The 18466-nt window shown below is 43.3% G+C and overlaps 1 protein-coding gene across 5 annotated transcripts in view; it reads right to left on the reverse strand.

Annotated features, from left to right (window-relative positions):
* LOC126481604 (UDP-glucosyltransferase 2-like) overlaps positions 1 to 18466 on the reverse strand; it is a 725388-nt gene that overhangs the window by 647809 nt on the left and 59113 nt on the right. The window contains exon 2 of one of the 5 annotated variants that reach the window (XM_050105474.1): positions 9030 to 9150. The exons of the other annotated variants lie outside the window; for them this stretch is intronic. The gene's annotated coding sequence lies outside the window, so the exon portion shown is untranslated. The remainder of the gene's footprint in view (positions 1 to 9029; positions 9151 to 18466) is intronic. 5 annotated transcript variants of the gene reach the window in all.

The following is an 18466-nucleotide window of genomic DNA, read 5'->3' on the forward strand; positions in this document are numbered from 1 at the left end:
GTTTGACGAAGAGAGTTGGAGATACAAGGAATCAAGGAAATGCAGCTTCGTCGAATTCTCTTCATAACGCTAACATATAAAACAGTCAACGAGATTCCTTGGTATTACTGAACTATCTTTCATCTTGTACTTTTTCGAAATACAGCTCTCTTTCCTGGTAGTAAGGGACCTGTGGGATGTAGCATATTAATAAAGAACCGTGCCGCAGGAGTCCCGCAGTGAACCCGACCGCCGTGTTCTGGTCGGTTAATTTGGTAATCTCGGTAACTTTGCTTCCGGGGCAGGGAACGTCTCTCACTGCGCACAGCACGAGCTTCGCTCCAGGGTCCGCACGCCACCGCAGTGCCGGTCCCTCGCTCCCCGTACACTCGTTGTGCGAGTCCACAAACTTTTCTGCGAGATTTCCTCCGAGGAACGTAATATCCTATTCACCTGCAATATCACATTCGCGGGTGGCGTTGGAGATCGCATATATCCTTAACTTACATGGCCATTAGCCTAGTTTATTTTCTAAAACCACTTTGTGCTGTGAAATATGAGCAAAGTGGCATAATGTCTTCTTCGGAATAAGGCAGGAGTTTATACTACAATGTAACAGTCTTTATAGCGCCTTCGAGAGGTTAACTAATGTCGGCGATCACAATGGTTTCTCGCCATTAACAGTGAAAACTGTTTTCCAAGAAAGCTCTTGTCGTCTAATTACCTGTATCAGAGAAAATAATACTGCAGGTTTAAACTATCCTATGATTATAGATGAATAAATCAGTAACTTCATCTGGACTCCTTTTATTTTGTTCTCTTCTATAACAAATGTGTCCTTGACAGTGAGTTGCTAATAGTTTTGTATTGCCGTGGGCACTTCCTCCTTTACAAACTGCATATTGCAACATAATAGTGTCTCTCAGTAAGTCCAGGCTTGTAAATAAAAGCCGATTTCCGAAGCTTGCACAACTAATTGGCTTGGTTCGCAGCATGCGAAATATCGAGTGTCGGTTTGGAAGCTCCAAGTATGTTTTGTTCAAATGGCTCTGAGCACTATGCGACTTAACTTCTGAGGTCATCAGTCGCCTAGAACTTAGAAATAATTAAACCTAACTAACCTAAGGACCACATCCATGCCCGAGGCAGGATTCGAACCTGCGACCGTAGCGGTCGCTCGGTTCCAGACTGTACACCTAGAACCTCACGGCCACTCCGGCCGGCACACCTAATTGTCATCGCCTTTAAATGCTGGTATGTGATATAGCAGTACAATATTCGTCGTTTCGGGAATTTGTGTCATACCATTGTTAGGGCAAACACGTGTGCACGCGATTCGAGCTGTTAACATAGTGGCGAGCACCGGAAGAGTAATCTGAGCTTGCACCTAGCGCAACAGTATCAGTTCGTTTGAAAGCTGAGATTAAAACTAAATTTATTTGTTCTGTAGAAGTTGTTTGTCTGTGTACGGCTTCACAAAAAAACTATGTTTATTTGTAAAGAAGTAATTGTAATTATTAAGTGGGAAGGAATTAGGAAATGTGTAATACACGTATTTTTGGGGAAATTGCTAAAATTATAAGCTGCACAATGAAGTGTCTATGTGTACAGTCGGTTATCAGCCATAACAATACGCAGACGTGTCCGCCATTATCCCGGTGATGTAATCCAGCTATAAATGTGGAGGTGGTGGCGGTGGGTCCTACAGCTACGCACAACTACGGCGCGAGAACAGTTGTATTGCTGTAGATCGCGCGAGCGGATAGCGAACCAACATCAAGAATATTTCGCCTAAGAGGAGAAGGCATACTGTGGACTAGATACAGAAGTTTAACAGTGAAACAATTATAGATTTTTTGTCAGAACTGTAGGTGAATCCTTCCTTTCATTCATAGTGATGTTTTGCAAACAATAAAGTCTTGCAGCTATAAATCCATTTGCTGTGTCGTCAATTGTTAATACCAATTAACTGTTTCATTCTCATTGCCACAAAAGTAGCAGTCGTTGAAGTGTAAAATTTTGGGATCACTAGCAGTAACATTAATTGATAGTAGTGAATTAACTATCAGTGAGCGTGATACCCTGCATAATTAACTTAAAAACTGGCTTAGTATTGTATACAAGTATGTGTCATGACACACTGCACTCTAACTCATACTAGGTTTTATTCAAAATGTTCAAAAATGGTTAAAATGGCTCTGAGCACTATGGGACTTAAGATCGGAGTTCATCAGTCCCCTAGAACTTAGAACTACTTAAACCTAACTAACCTAAGGACATCACACACATCTATGCCCTAGGCAGGATTCGAACCTGCGACCGTAGCGGTCGCGCTGTTCCAGACTGAAGCGCCTAGAACCGCTTGGCCACAACGGCCGGCTATTCAAAATGTATTTAATTATTTGGTATAGCAGTGAAGTGCTCTTGTTAGTGTGGCTGTGTTTCCATTTCTGTTTCATTTAGTATTGTTTCCATTCTTCTTTGCGATCGTTAAAACTCGCGCGAAGAACAGCGTTGCCTATTGCTTTGCTTGATCTGTTTTCAGATTCAAGCCACAGTTGTCTGGAAATTGAGGAAAAACTGATTTATTTGTTACTACGGAAAATTGACGTGTAAATAGTTGCATGTCACATTTATATTGTTCATAACTGTTTAATAATTTTGATAATTACATTAATATTTATAATTACTTCTGCAACAGTTCTAAATTCGTGAATAAAGCTACTACATACCCCGCTTGAGCAAAGAACGTAGCCTAGCTTCTCCAAGTACGTGATTTAGCTGACAGCGTTCCGTGATTGTACGTCCCACATACATTTCGTTTTAGCAACAAATGTCCTGAATATCATTACTGAAAATCATCAACCAGAACGCCTGCGGCTACATCTACAGTGGCATTTTGCTAAATGAGTACAAACCGCAGGAAATGATTCCTGAGAGGATAAGATAAAACTTTGAAAAATGTATCTATTTTGTACAATTTGTAAATAAATAGTTCCACTGAGAGAGGATGAGCAAAAACACTAAACTACATTTTACTATGTGACATCAGAGCACTGTTTTTCATTTTTCTCAAAATATTACTTCGTTGTATCTGAAGAAGAAAATATCGTTTTAATTTAAAAAAATACACGCATTCGGTTTAATTATGCAATGATTTGACAGAATCTCACACACTACAGATGATGTTTTACATTAACAATTTCCCGTCTTCTATTTGTTCCACGTACACGTACGTTTGTTGATTCCTCTTCACCCAGTACTGGAGGATTGTGGTCATCATCAATAGGTGCCTCAAAATCATCATCCTCTATAAGTTTTGCTACGTTGTGCAAAACAAAACAGGCTATTATCACACTGGGGATTTTTATTTGGGAAAGCCTTATTTTATTTTGCAGAATTGGGAAACGCCTTTTTACCGGTCCAAAGCACTGTTCGGTTATCACCCTTTCCTTAGAGAGAAGTCTGTTGTACGCCCTCTCATCAGGTATTTCGTGATTTTGAAACAGTGTCATTAATCATAGCGCAATGCCACATCCTTTGTGTTGTAAAATTAAGGTACTGAACTGGTTCTCTCGCAATATACTGTACGCATCTGAGATTCTCCACACCCTAGCGTCATGTAGGGGAGACCGGGGATAGTTGTTACACGGGGCAAGTTGTTACTTGACAATAAAAATTTCCTCGCTAGAGCAGTTTACTCGTTGCTCCGCCAGATGGCAGCACTAAGAGACCCCCCCCCCCTTTCCCATCCTACCTACATCAGCCGTCAGTTGGTAATAAGGCGCTAGTGACAGAAAACGTGTTTTTCCTGTGCTTGAGTAATTTTTTTACTCTGTGTGAATTTTTTCATAGTTCACAGGGAATTGCTGATTTGCTGATTTCATTTTAAATTTTGCAACATATCAGCGTCCAACATTCAGGTACGTAATAGTATACGTTAAACTTCAAACAAAAATTTATGTTGTTGATTTCGACAGTAAGAGAAAATGGCGTAGCATGGGGTCAGTTGTCACAAAGGCGCGGGGGCAAGTTGTTACGGTGTAACAACTTGCCCCAAAGAGTTTTTGTTTCCTTTAATGTAAGCAATTATGTCCATCTACAGGTATAATGCATAATTATAAGAAGAAGACTGACAGAGGCACTATTCCCAAGGAAACATATGCTGAAGCGTCAAATGAAGTTCTAAGTGGCTTTTCTTCACTGCGGAAAGCTGCCCAAAAGTACAGCATAAATTTTATTTCGCTGCAGAGGTTTTGTAAGCGAATGGAGTCGACAAAGGGAGGTAGGCAGCTTATTTTTCATTGTCAGCGTCGCCAACTGTGGCGTTGTAGATTATTGGTGTTATATAACGTGCAAATACGTCAGTATATCTAAGCAAATTAATCTCTTCTGACATAACAGATACGTGCAGGAAAACGTAGCCTATAACAGCCTATTACAATGTTGCTTGTCTGCTTACTTTCAGAATCGGGAGAGATGATTGTGCCAAACGTTGGTTATAAGCGATCTCGGCAGGTTTTCTCAGACGAACAAGAAGCAGAGCTGGAAGAATACATTCAGAAAGCTGCTAAGCTCTACTATGGACTTTCTGCGAAGGAAGTGAGGAGTCTAGCATTTCAATATGCCGTGAAAAATAATGTCAAGTTTCCCGTTGGTTGGAGCGATGTAGAACTAGCTTCCACTGACTGGTTTGGAGGATTCCTCAATCGAAAGAAAACGCTTTCCATCCGCACACCAGAAGCTACCAGCCTAAGCAGGGCTACAAGTTTCAATAAGCACAATGTAGGGAGATTTCTTACAAATCTAAGTGAAGTTTATGATCGATACAAATTTCAATGTCAAGAAGTGTATAATGTGAACGAGACTGCCGTCACCACGGTACAAACGCCTGCCAAAATTGTGGCAAGGAAAGGAATTAAACAAGTCGGTGCTATAACGTCTGCTGAAAGAGGAACACTAATTACTGTTGCCTTGGCAGTAAATGCGTCTGGAAACTCAATCCCGCCTTTCTTTGCGTTTCCAAGAAAGAACGTCAGGGATTATTTCCTTCGAAATGGGCCAGAAGGTAGCGCAGAGTCTGCAAACAAGTCAGGGTGGATGAGAGGGCAAGATTTTCGCTCGTTCATGCGTCATTTCGTTCATCATTCCAGGGCTACAAGAGAGCGACCGGTTCTCCTTCTTTTGGACAACCATCAATCGCACCTTGATATTTCAGTGTTGGATGTAGCCAAAGAAAACGGGGTTGTCCTTCTCTCTTTTCCGCCACATATGTCTCATAAATTGCAATCTTTAGACAGAGCTGTGTTTGGCCCATTTAAAAAATGTATTAACTCTGCATCAGATGCGTGGATGAAAAACAATGCTGGAAACACTATGACAATATATGACATTCTATTTATAGTTAAACAATCTTTGCTTAGCGCTGCTACGCCAAGGAACATCAAGGCTGGATTTCAAGTGACTGGAATATGGCCATTTAACAGTGACATTTTTACAGACGATGAATTTTTGCCCTCTGCCGTGACGGACCGTCCATACAGGGAAGATGAAACTCTGCTTTCTGTGTCTCTTACGAACTCAGCAGGGGATGGTGTTCCCAGCACATCAACAAGTGTGGAATCAAGTCCGACGCCTTGCACCTCAACAGTTGGTTCTGCAAACTCCGTACACACACATGTGCCACCTGAAGAACTGAGGCCTTTCCCGAAAGCTCCTGCCCGCAAGGAATAAACGAGTGAGTGCTATCCTGACTGATTCACCAGTAAAAGCAGCATTGACAGTTGAGGCAGCTGAGGCAAGACGACGACTGGCGTTGGCGCCGAAAAATAAAAACAAGAAAGCAAAAACGGGAAAACGAAAATGTGAGATCGTAGATTCATCTGATGAGGAAGACGACTGCGTGCGTATTGAGTGTATGGAACCATACTCTCTGTCAAGACCACCAACCACATGGCTACAGTGCACAAAATGTAAAAGGTGGGCACATGATAGGTGTGCCAAGCATGACAGTTTTTTTATTTGTACAAACTGTAGCTCTGATAATAAACTTGATATTTCTTCATCAGATTAATGATGACCGTATGTCAACATTAGTACTGTGTTTGAAGTTTTATGATTTGTTACCACCTCTTGCATTAAAACTAATGATTAAATAAATCTGTGTTATGGAACCAAAAATATGTTTTTTCTTAATTATTACGTAACAACTAACCCCATATAATGTAACAAGATGCCCCACAGTGGAGTAGGTTGTTACATCATACAAGTTAGCAAAAAAGTTGATATTGAGCTTAACAATCTGGGCTTACATTTATGACAAAAATTTCATTGTGAAGACTAAATAATGGGCTAACTTTTGGCATCCGTCCAATCGACATATGTGTTTTGTGTCGAGGTATACGAGATTCCAAAAAAATTTGGAAATCAGATCCACAACAGTGCTTTTCTGTTAACCTGCTAAATGTTAGTCATACTGTTGTCTGGTGTATTCGTAAGTCTTAACCTACACCAGTCTGAAAGCCTCGATCCGCTAAATAGCGCAAAAAATCTTTTCATTTTGCATTCGTTAGCAAGGGCGCCTCCTCTTCGTTCGTAATTTTTGGGAAGAAAGTGATTCGCCAGCCGCGTAATGTTTTTACTGTTAAATCTACGTAAACGTCTACAATTTCTTTCTTCTGTGTTCCTTCGTGCTACGTATAAATTTTTTGCCTTTCGAGAACCACAAATTACGCCATTTTCAATAAAAACACTCGGTAACACTTAACCACAGCACTACTCTCTCAGGTCGAAGTATGCTACGGAAGTTACAAAAAATGATAATGTTCTCCGCTTGTGAGAAACTTCTCTGGTTTTAATCATACGAAATCAGAGAATATTCTTTGCTTTGAGCAACTTCAACTCAGCTGAGAACATACTCCGGTGAAGTATGCTCTCAGACTCGCTTTATTCATGCCAACCAGAGAACTTATTCCGAACTTCTGAGTATAAAGTATATTCATAAGACCCAGTATATCTGCTAAAATATTTAGATTTTGTTGCTTTTGTCATTCAAACACTGACAGCATTAGGGATATAAATGTCGATAAGGGAACATATTTTGCACAACATAATTCAGTTATGTCTCATGTGATAATATTCTGGGATAGCTCCGCACTTAATAAACAGTATTTATTGCACAAAAAAGTTCTTACAGTTTAGTATACGAGTACACATATATCTTCCAGAGGTCTCCGTAAGCGGCTGAGAATTTTAAATACATTCTCACAATACTTTTATTCATCAAAGAAATTTGTTATTATCACTCGACCTGGGTTTGATAGTTGCATGGATGTTCACAAGCATAACTTCAGGAGAAAAAATAATGTGTATTACTCTTTAATTAAAATGTCTTTGGCACCGTTTTCTGACACATACCTATAGAAAATATTAGCAATCAAACCCATAGAAATAATATGTCTGACTGGCAGGAGAATTTTGTTCCTGTCTGCAGCTGGTTTTCGGAGTTGCTTCTTCAGATATGCTTTCTGCTATAGAGAACGGAAAAATTGTGTGTTTTGGAACTGAATATTTTATGTTTGTCTACCAGACACGTTTCGCATATTCTTGTTAGACACCGCAAGTGGTTTTCATCTCTACGTTCTTCTCTTGTATCAATGTTTTCTTCTGTGTGCATTAGATAAATATAGTACAGATTTGTAAGTAATATATCTCATTAAACATTCCACACTACAGGACGTATCCTGTACCACACTACACATTATGTTGTTTATATACTGCACACACTCTAGGATTGAGTGTAGAAGAATGTAGATCATAGATTTTTCACCTTCACAACTTCTTCTATACCACAGAGGAATTTCTGGATAGAAATAATTAGATATTTATACAGAGAAAAGCCCGTGAGTGTTACCTTATACAGGATGTATCATAATTAATGGCGTAAGCTCATACAACAGAAAGTACACAATACTAGAAGCAAAAATGTCTTTGTAAACATATAATCTAATACGCATACTTTAAGAACTATGAGCACTTCTTCAACTTCGCTACCGCGAAACACATCTCTTGCTCTCAAGAAGTGCTCATAATATGTGTTTTAGAGCCTATGCTTCCTAATACTTTTTTGCTTCTGTTATTGTGCACTTTCAAGTGTACACCTGTACGACACCCTATCACCCTGTGCAGGGTGTTCGAAAAACTGTGTCGAATACTTTGAGTTGTAGTGATACTCATCGGAACAAGAAACGAACGTCCAATAAACATGGGTCCGGAAATGCATACCTTCATACCTTCTGCGATAAACACGTGTTTATAGGAGGTGTTCAACGTGGTGCCTATTCATGATATGCTCCCCTCTGCCCTCTGGCGTAAGGAATGACGCATCCTTTGAAGTATCCCTGGTTCTTGTTTTACCTGCTCGCACCCTTTGAAGAAGCGCCCCTTTAGTGTCCGCACATCGTTGATGGGCGTGACGCAAACCAATTCCTTCAAGAGCCCCATAACCAAACGTCTAGGGGATGCAGGTCTAGGAAGCTAGCAGGCAGTTCTGAAAAGTGTGCCTCGGATGTTCGTACACATTGTGACGAAAATGTGCTGGTACGCCACCATGCATGAACCACATTTGAATTCGTTGGTGTAGCGACACAGACTCTAGCAAGGTAGGCAATACATTAATGAGAAAGTCGAGATAATACGCTCCAGTTAACCTTTGTGGTAGCGCGTATGGCCTTATTAATCTATCGCCGAATACACCTGCCCATACGTTGATTGAGCGCCGCTATTGATGACCGCTTTTCTGAATTGCTTGGGGATTTACATCAGCCCATACATGTTGGTTATCGAAATCACAACACCATTCGTGTGAACCTCGCCTCAACGGTAAATAAAATCTTGGATGTGAACAGTGGATCTGTGGCACACTTTGCAACAGCCACTGACAGACCGGTCGTCTGCCATGATGATACTGTGGCCTAAGGGCCTGAACGCGCTGTAAATGATACGGGTCGAACAATCGTTCATTAAGTACCATCCATATAAGTGGAACATACCTTCTGCTGTTGTTAAATGTCGCACGGTGGTCTCAGGTGTTTCTTCCATCGAACGTGGCACATGCTCCCCCACGTCAGGCGTGCGGATTGTACGGCGCCTTCCACTGTCAGTCCTCCGATACTGTAGATACGATGTAAACGTACAGACAAGTAAATGATTACAATTTCAGGAAAAATGGATGATTTATTGAAGAGGAAAAGCTTGACAAACTGATCAGCTCTGGACCTCATTCAAGCAGTTACTCGGCTTGGCATTGATTGAAAAAGTTGTTGCATGTCCTGCAGAGGGATAATACCCCGAAATACTCTCCAACTGGCGCGTTATACAGTCAAAATTCCGAATTGGTCTAGAGGGCCCTGCTCATAATGCTACAAACTATTTCAATTAGGGAGAGATCCGGCAACCTTGATGGCCAAGGTAGATTTGGCAAGCACGAAGGAAAACAATAGAAACTCCCACCGTGTTCGAAAGGTAAGCCGAGGATGGCTTGCCATGAAGGGCAACAAAACGCTGCGCGACAATGTCGTCGACATACCCCTGTGCTGTAAGGGTGACTCGGATGACAACCAAAGGGGTCCGGCTATGGAAAGAAATGGCACCCCAGACCATCACTCCTGGCTGTTGGGTCGTATAGCGCACGACATTTAGACTGGTATTCCACCGCAACCAAGGTCGTTCCCAATAGGACATTGGAGCTCAGTTTGAAGCAGGACTCACCGGCAGGACTGACCGCTGAGGTCAACGAGATTCCAGGCAGGGCGAAGAAGAGTCTGGAGACGCCCTGGACGGCAGTGGGATACCGACATGACGGCCACCCGCCATATGTCCTGACAACCAGGAGTCTTGGTCTGAAGTCTTTCTTTTCATAGCAGGACCTCTCTGGTTGCCATCCGTGGCACCCTTGAAGCACAGCCGAAAGTCGACGACATTCTACGTCACGTTCTTTTGTCCTTCCTGAGTTTACATTTCTGCAACATAAAGCCTGACTGCACATGGTGAGAGTTTCTACTGTTTCTCTTCGTGCTTGCCAAACTCTACCTCGACCAGCAAGGTCGCCGGATCTCTCTCCAATTAAGAACGTCTGGAACACTGTGGGCAGGGTTTTCTAGCCAGTTCGGAATTCTGACGATGTGAAGTGCTAATTGGACAGAACGTGGCGCTATATTCCTCGGGAGGATACTCAACAACTCTGTCAATCGATGCCATGACGAATTACTGCTTGCATAAGGGCCGTAGGTGGACCAACGTGTTGTCGTCTTCTTCAGTTCAAAGAAATGGTTCAAATGGCTCTGAGCACTATGGGATTTTAACTTCTGAGGTCATCAGTCACCTAGAACTTAGAACTACATAAACCAAACTAACCTAAGAACATCACACACATCCATGCCCGGGGCAGGATTCGAACCTGCGACCGCAGCGGTCGCGCGGTTCCAGACTGTAGCGCCTAGAACCGCTCGTCCACTCCGGCCGGCTCTTGTTCAGTTTATGAAGCTCATTCTCTTGAAGAGGTTCCGATACTGTGAGCTTTCACGGAGATTCATCCGAAATTTAGACTTCTTAAAACATTACTTTAACACTTTTTTGAGCATTTTAAAAGTGTGAATAAAACATTTGTTTTACATCTCTTCAACCACATCTCAAAATCTATGGTTCCAATTTTTTTATCGTCAGAGGTAATGGTACGGCGTACAGGTGTGTAGTGTCAGAAATATATACGAGTCTGTTGAACAACGACGTTATTATCACAGAAAAGCTGCATCACGCTGGCGAGTATTGGGGTCAACGGATGTCTGGCCCCATGGAACTGTGACTTGGTTGTCGTCGTCGATGGTTAAGGATCGGGTTAATATGGATCAGGGTCGGGTTGACTCGTGTGTTGGATCAGGTGGTTATGGGTTTGCATGGGGATCAGGGATGTGGTACACGTAAAAAATATTTGTATGTGTATTTTTGTGCGTTCTATGTTCGTTAATAATCATACCATTTATCGTGAAAAAGTTATATGTAACACTTAACCAACTAATTGCCGTCAGTTGTGGAGGGTAACATGGCCACTTAACACTTTTCTGTCCGCACGTCTCGTACGAATTTATCCGCTTGGTGCCGGCGGCGCTAATTCGGATTACTTGGCTTGTCGCCTGCCGCTTGTCACCTTTCTGTTGATGACGAGCTTCAAACACATTGACTATTGCGCGGTTTATTTTTACGGAAATCCTCTATTTTGCCGTATCGTTCCACAAACTGGAATTTTCAAGTAACTTCTCTGCAAGTTCTACACTGTGATAATAACCATCCATGTAGAGGTGATGCCACTTTCCATAAGAAGGTGTCAATAGTTCCATCACTGTTTTTGCTAAAGGCTGTCCAGCGCTGGAATATACCTTGACTGAGGAAATGTGTCCCATACTCGAATCAAAGAGCATCCGAATGAGTATGCCATATTTCGTAATTTTCGACGGATTGTAAACCTTAAAATTTAACTATCCACGCCACGGTATCATTCCTTGACTTAGATTAAACGTTTCTTTAAACTGTTTGAAAAAGTAATCAATTACAAATTGCACTTTGAAAAGGTGGTCGACATTATCCAGTTTATTGTTGTTGTCGGAAAAATGATAATACTTGTCTGAATCAGTTGCAGGACATCGTTTTGCGAAATATCGGTGTGTCTATCAACGGATTCGTTGACCAGTAATCATCGTTCCTTGCTTTTCTACAATTCCCATCAAGGTAGTAAGCCCAAACTATTTTCTAAGTTCGGGTCTCGTAACGTCAACAGATTTGGCATTTTTTTTATCCAGTTCCCTTCTGTTGAAATTTTGACTGTAATACTTGTTGGTTTCGTTGCTAATATATTCAAATAGATCGTTCCCAATATAGAATTCTATGATATCAACGACGCTCTGTGTATCTTTGGGAAATATGTGTGGACCTGGAGATCCTTCAAATTTATTATTGGTGCTCAGTAAATCACAGTCTGTCTTCTTCGCCTGATTCATCCGAATCAGTTGGCAACCGTAGCGGTCGCCGGATTGTTCTTCGGTGTATTTCACTATCTTCCGACGATTCTGCTTCACTTTCATTTTTTTATATGTCCATTGTCTTCTTCCCAATCGGCCAAGTCGTCCGGAACGTCAGACAAGACGTCCGCGCGGTTATCGTAAATAATCGTATCGTCTCTTTCCTCTGCCATGATGAACATACACAAGTACTTATAAAAACAAAAAACTTGTTGACGTGTAACTTATTCTTACCTAAATAAAACAGAATGAAAAAGATACCAAAGTGCTGTCACCGGCCACTGCGCGATACTATGCACACGACACCACTGTGGTGTCGCTGGCTGTTGACTGTTATTTCGTGCATGACACCACTGTGGTGTCGCCGGTCGGCAAAGTGTTAATACCAATTCTGCACCATACATGCCACTCACCTGAAACCAGTGTGATCGTTCAAAGGGGTGACCAATGCCTTGAACTGTGAGGCATTTTTCTTTCCTTTATTGTGATTTCATTCCCCTGCCCAATATGGGCAGGGGAGGGCTGTCAGCGGCACAATCCGCCGCTCTTCAGCCGAGTGACATGACAACTTAAAATAAGAAGAAAATGTTACACGCATAAGGTGATAAAAAGAGGGACTTAAAACAGAATAATGGGAGAAAATGGAAGTAAAAATAGACTGACATGGAGTCGTTCATGGAGGACAGTTAAAAAAGTCACCAGAAAGTTAAAAAACACAGTTGGCGATTCTTAAAACACAGAGAAGACACTGAATGGACATGCACAGGTTAAAAGTCGGCGACAGTATTAAAAACTCTCCAGAACAACACACTTAAAACCCACTTAGAGCACACACGACGAAGAATAAAACTGCCACGTGGGACCTGCCGAGGTCAGAGAGGATGGAAAAGGAGGGGAGAGCATGGGGCAGAAGGGGAAGCGGCGGGATGAAGAGAGGAGGGGCATCAGCAGGTACACGAAGAGGCAGGAGACACGTGGGGCGGGAGATGAAGGGGGAAGACAGGGCAGGAGGGAGTGCAGAGACACTGAAAGGGGGGCACAAGAGAGGGAGGGGAGTTAGGAGGGGGAAGCCGCTCAGGAGTAGGGAGTGGGAGGAGAGGGAGCCCTGAGGAGGAGGCAGGAAGATGGGGTTAGAATTGGTAGGAAGGGTAGATGTCAGGGCGAAGCTCGTCATCCGGTAAGGGTAGATGGTGGAAGTAGAGTTGGGAAAGGAGTTAGAGCGTGTGGAGATGGAGAGAGGGTGGGAAACAACGGTAAAGGCGCGGCAACTGGTTGGGGGTGGAGAGGAGCGGAGACACCAGGGGGTGAGGGGGATCAAGGCGGTGGACAATATATAGTGTGCGGATGTGTTCAAGGAAAAGGAGAAGGTGGGGGAAGGGGATGAGATCGTAGAGAAATGTGAGCTAATGTTGTTAGCCTTTATATTTACACCTGCTATTGCATTCGAATGTTGCAGAACTAGAAGTGCTTGCCGTTTGAGGAGGGCGAGGCAACACCGGAACGGGGGTGGCAGTCCAGACGGCGAGAGCCGCGTGCCTGAGGCGGCGTCGGACGGCTGGCCGAGTTACTCAATATCGAGGCGGCGCGGCCGGCGTCCCGTGCCGCCAGCCTCGCGGTCGCCGCTCGACCCAATATCGCGGCCGGTCACATCAAAGGCGCCCCGCTGGGACCTGTTTGCCGCGCTGATTAAAGTGCCGGCGCCACGCCACGGGCCGGCGCCAGGCGCCGCGCAAATGCGAATGCGAACGCGAACGCTAGCTCACCCGCAAGAAGCGGCTGAGGCGATTACGTGCACTCCAGCTTCGTAAGCTAGCGTGCTTGTATAGGGAAGGAGTCCAACAGTAAAGGAAGCAGGCGAGTCCTGCAAGGAATGTTAAGAAGGGTAGGAAGATATGTTTACTCAGCAGGGGCGACAGGATACAAATTTCAGAATATCTCAGCAGTCAGCATCATACAGGGTGTTACAAAAAGGTACGGCCAACCTTTCAGGAAACATTCATCACACACAAATAAAGAAAAGATGTTATATGGACATGTGTCCGGAAACGCTTAATTTCCATGTCAGAGCTCATTTTATCTTCGTCAGTATGTACTGTACTTCCTCGATTCACCGCCAGTTGGTCCAATTGAAGGAAGCTAATGTTGACTTCGGTGCTTGTGTTGACATGCGAATCATTGCTCTACAGTACTAGCATCAAGCACATCAGTACGTAGCATCAACAGGTTACTGTTCAACACGAACGTGGTTTTGCAGTCAGTGCAATGTTTACAAATGCGGAGTTGGCAGATGCCCATTTGATCTATGGATTAGCACGGGGCAATAGCCTTGGCGCGGTACATTTGTATCGAGACAGATTTCCAGAACGAAGGTGTCCCGACAGGAAGACGTTCTAAGCAATTGATCGGCGTCTTAGGGAGCACGGAACATTCCAGCCTATGACTCGCGACTGGGGAAGACCTAGAACGACGAGGACACCTGCAATGGACGGGCAATTCTTCGTGCAGTTGACGATAACCCTAATGTCAGTGTCAGAGAAGTTGCTGCTGTACAAGGTAACGTTGACCACGTCACTGAATGGAGAGTGCTACGGGAGAACCAGTTGTTTCCGTACCATGTACAGCGTGTGGAGGCACTATCAGCAGCTGATTGGCCTCCACGGGTACACTTCTGCGAATGGTTCATCCAACAATGTGTCAATCCTCGTTTCAGTGCAAATGTTCTCTTTACGGATGAGACTTCATTCCAACGTGATCAAATTGTAAATTTTCACAATCAACATGTGTGGGCTGACGAGAATCAGCACGCAATTGTGCAATCACGTCATCAACACAGATTTTCTGTGACGTTGTTGGTGATGTCTTGATTGGGCCCCATGCTCTTCCACCTACGCTCAATGGAGCACGTTATCATGATTTCATACGGGGTACTCTACCTGTGCTGCTAGAACATGTGCCTTTACAAGTACGATACAACATGTGGTTCATGCACGATGGAGCTCCTGCACATTTCAGTCGAAGTGTTCGTACGCTTCTCAACAACAGATTCGGTGACAGATGGATTGGTAGAGGCGGACCAATTCCATGGCCTCCACGCTCTCCTGACCTCAACCCTCCTGACTTTCATTTATGGGGGCATTTGAAAGCTCTTGTCTACGCAAACGCGGTACCAAATGCAGAGACTCTTCGTGCTCGTATTGTGGACGGCTGTGATACAATACGCCATTCTCCAGGGCTGCATCAGCGCATCAGGAATTCCATGCGTCGGAGGGTGGATGCATGTATCCTTGCTAACGGAGGACATTTTGAACATTTCCTGTAACAAAGTGTTTGAAGTCACACTGGTACGTGCTGATGCTGTGTGTTTCCATTCCATGATTAATGTGATTTGAAGAGAAGTAATAAAATGAGCTCTAACATGGAAAGTAAGCGTTTCCGGACACATGTCCCCGTAACATATTTTCTTTCTTTGTGTGTGAGGAATGTTTCCTGCAAGTTTGGCCGTACCTTTCTGTAACACCCTGTATATTCGGTGATGAGGACGAAGATGTGGGGAGCAAATGGAAAGGTATTCAAAGGCATCGTTCAATATGCCCTAGACAAGTGCCAGGTGATCAAAAAGTCAGTATAAATTTGAAAACTGAATAAATCACAGAATAATGTAGATAGAGAGGTACAAATTGACTCACATGCTTGGAATGACATGGGGTTTTATTAGAACCAAAAAAATACAAAAGTTCATAAAAGTCCGACAGATGGCGCTTCATCTGATCAGAATAGCAATAATTAGCATAACAAAGTAAGACAAAGCAAAGACGATGTTCTTTACAGGAAATGCTCAATATGTCCACCATCATTCCTCAACAATAGCTGTAGTCTAGGAATAAAGTTGTGAACAGCACTGTAGAGCATGTCCGGAGTTATGGTGAGGCATTGGCATCGGATGTTGTCTTTCAGCATCCCTAGAGATGTCGGTCGATCACGATACACCTGCGACTTCAGGTAACCCCAAAGCCAATAATCGCACGGACCGAGATCTGGGGACCTGGGAGTACAAGCATGACGAAAGTGGCGGCTGAGCACACGAACATCAACAAACGACGCGGGCAAGAGATCTTTCATGCCTCTAGCAATATGGGGTGGAGCGCCATCCTACATAAACATCGTACGTTCCAGCAGGTGTTTATCAGCCAGGCCGGGGATGGTGTGATTTTGTAACATATCGGCGTACCTCTCACCCGTCACGCTAGCAGTTTTGCTGTCCAGCGCCTCTGTCGGACATTTTGTGAACTTTGTCTTTTTTTTTCTAATAAAACCTCATGTCATTCCTAGCACGTGTGGCAATTTTTATCTCTCTATCTACATTATTCCGTGGTTTATTAAGTTTTCAAATTTATACTGACTTTTTGATCACCCGGTATTTGCTCAGCAAGGGTGACAGGATACAAATTTCAGAATATCTCAGCAGTCAGCATTATATAATCGGTGATGAGGAGGAAAATGTGGAGACGAAATGGAAAAAATTCAAAGGCATCGTTCAGTATGCCCTAGACAAGTATGTTCCGAGTAAGGTTTTAAGAGATGGGAAAGATCCACCATGCCATGTTAGAAGCGCTACGTAAACAAAGAGCTCTACATCTCAGATTCAAGAGAAGTAAAACCCTAACTGACAAACAATAGCTGCAAGAAGCGAAAATGAGCATAAAGAGAACAATGAGAGAAGCGTTCAATGATTTTGAAAGTAAGACGTTGTCAACCGACCTCAGTAAAAACCTTAAGAGATTTTGGTGGTATGTAAAAACAGTAAGTGGGTCAAAATCATCTGTTTATCCTCTCAGCGACCATATCGGCACCGAAACGGAAGATAAGAGAGAAGGCCGAAATTCTGAATTTGGTCTTCCGAAGTTGTTTCACCGAGGTAGATCGTAACACTGTCCCTCCTTTCAATCGTCGTGCGAACGTCGAAATGGCAGATACTGACATAACCGATCGTGGAACTGAAGAGTATCTAGAATCGTTTATTAGTAGAAAGGTGTCAGGACCAGATTGAGATACCTATAAGATTCTATAAAGATTATGCAAAAGAACTTGCTCCCCTTTTACCAGTAATATATCGTAGATCGCTTGGGCAACGAAAGGTACCTAACGACCGGAAAAAAGCGCAAGTCGTTCCCGTTTTTAAGAAAGGCCATAAGACAAAATTGTAAATTTGCGGTAAGATCTTATGGACCCAAACTGCTTAGGTCATCGGTCCCTAAGCTTACACACTACTTAATCTAACTTAAACTAAATTACCCTATGGGCAACACAGACACCCATGTCCGAGGGAGGATTCGAACCTTCGACGGGGGGAGCCTCGTGGACCGTGACAAGACGCCCAAGACCGTGCGGCTGCCCCGCGCGGCCCGTAAGACATACCCACTCAATTATAGACCTATATTGTTGACGTCAATCTGTTGTAAGATTTTGGAATATGTATTATGCTCAAGAATTATGACGTTTTTTTGGAAAAAATAAAAATCAACAGGGATTCCGTAAAACAGAGGTCCAGCGAAACTCAGCTCCATGAGATCCACAGCACAATGGACGGCGGCCCCCAAGTTGATGCCGCGTTCCTTGATTTCAGTAATACATTTGATACCGTCCCGCATTGCCGTTCAATGAAAAAAAAATACGAGCATACGGAGTATGGGAGCAGACTTGCGATTGGATTAGAGGCTTTCTTGCAGACACAACTCAACATGTCGCTCTTAACGGAACCAAATCCACAGACGTAAAGGTAATATCCGGAGTACCACAGGGAAATTTGATAGGACCGTTGTTGTTTACAGTATACAGTATATAAAAGATCTAGTAGAAAGCGTCGTATGTTATTTAAGGTTATTCACAGATGATAAAGTTGTCTATACCAAAGTAGCAACGCCAGAAGATAGTAAGAATTTGCAGAACGACTTGCAGAGAATTGATGATTGGTGGAGGCTCTGGCAGTTGACCCTGAACGTAAATAAATGTATCATATTGGTCATACACAGGAAAAGAAATCCACTGTTGTACAGCTAGACTATGGACGACATACAGATGGAGAGACAGCGTCTGCCGTTCAATATCTAAGCGTAACTATCCAGAGTGACCTTAAGTGGAATGACCACATAAAACAGATAGTGGGAAAAACGGATATCAGGCTCAGATTCATCGGAAGAATCTTAGGGAAATGTAACTTATCTGCGAAAGAAGTGGCTTATAAGGCGCTTGTTCGTCCGATTCTTGAGTATTGTTCATCTACATGGGATCCGGATCAGGTGGGACTAATAGAGGAGATAAAGGAGATCCAACGAAGAGCGGCGCGTTTTTTCTCGGAATCGCCTAGCTGGCGAGAGAGCGTTACGGAATTTCTAAACAAACTCTCCTGGCAGACGTTA

Source organism: Schistocerca serialis, chromosome 5 (assembly GCF_023864345.2).
Source record: "Schistocerca serialis cubense isolate TAMUIC-IGC-003099 chromosome 5, iqSchSeri2.2, whole genome shotgun sequence".
In the NCBI taxonomy this organism is placed as follows: Eukaryota; Metazoa; Arthropoda; class Insecta; order Orthoptera; family Acrididae; genus Schistocerca; species Schistocerca serialis.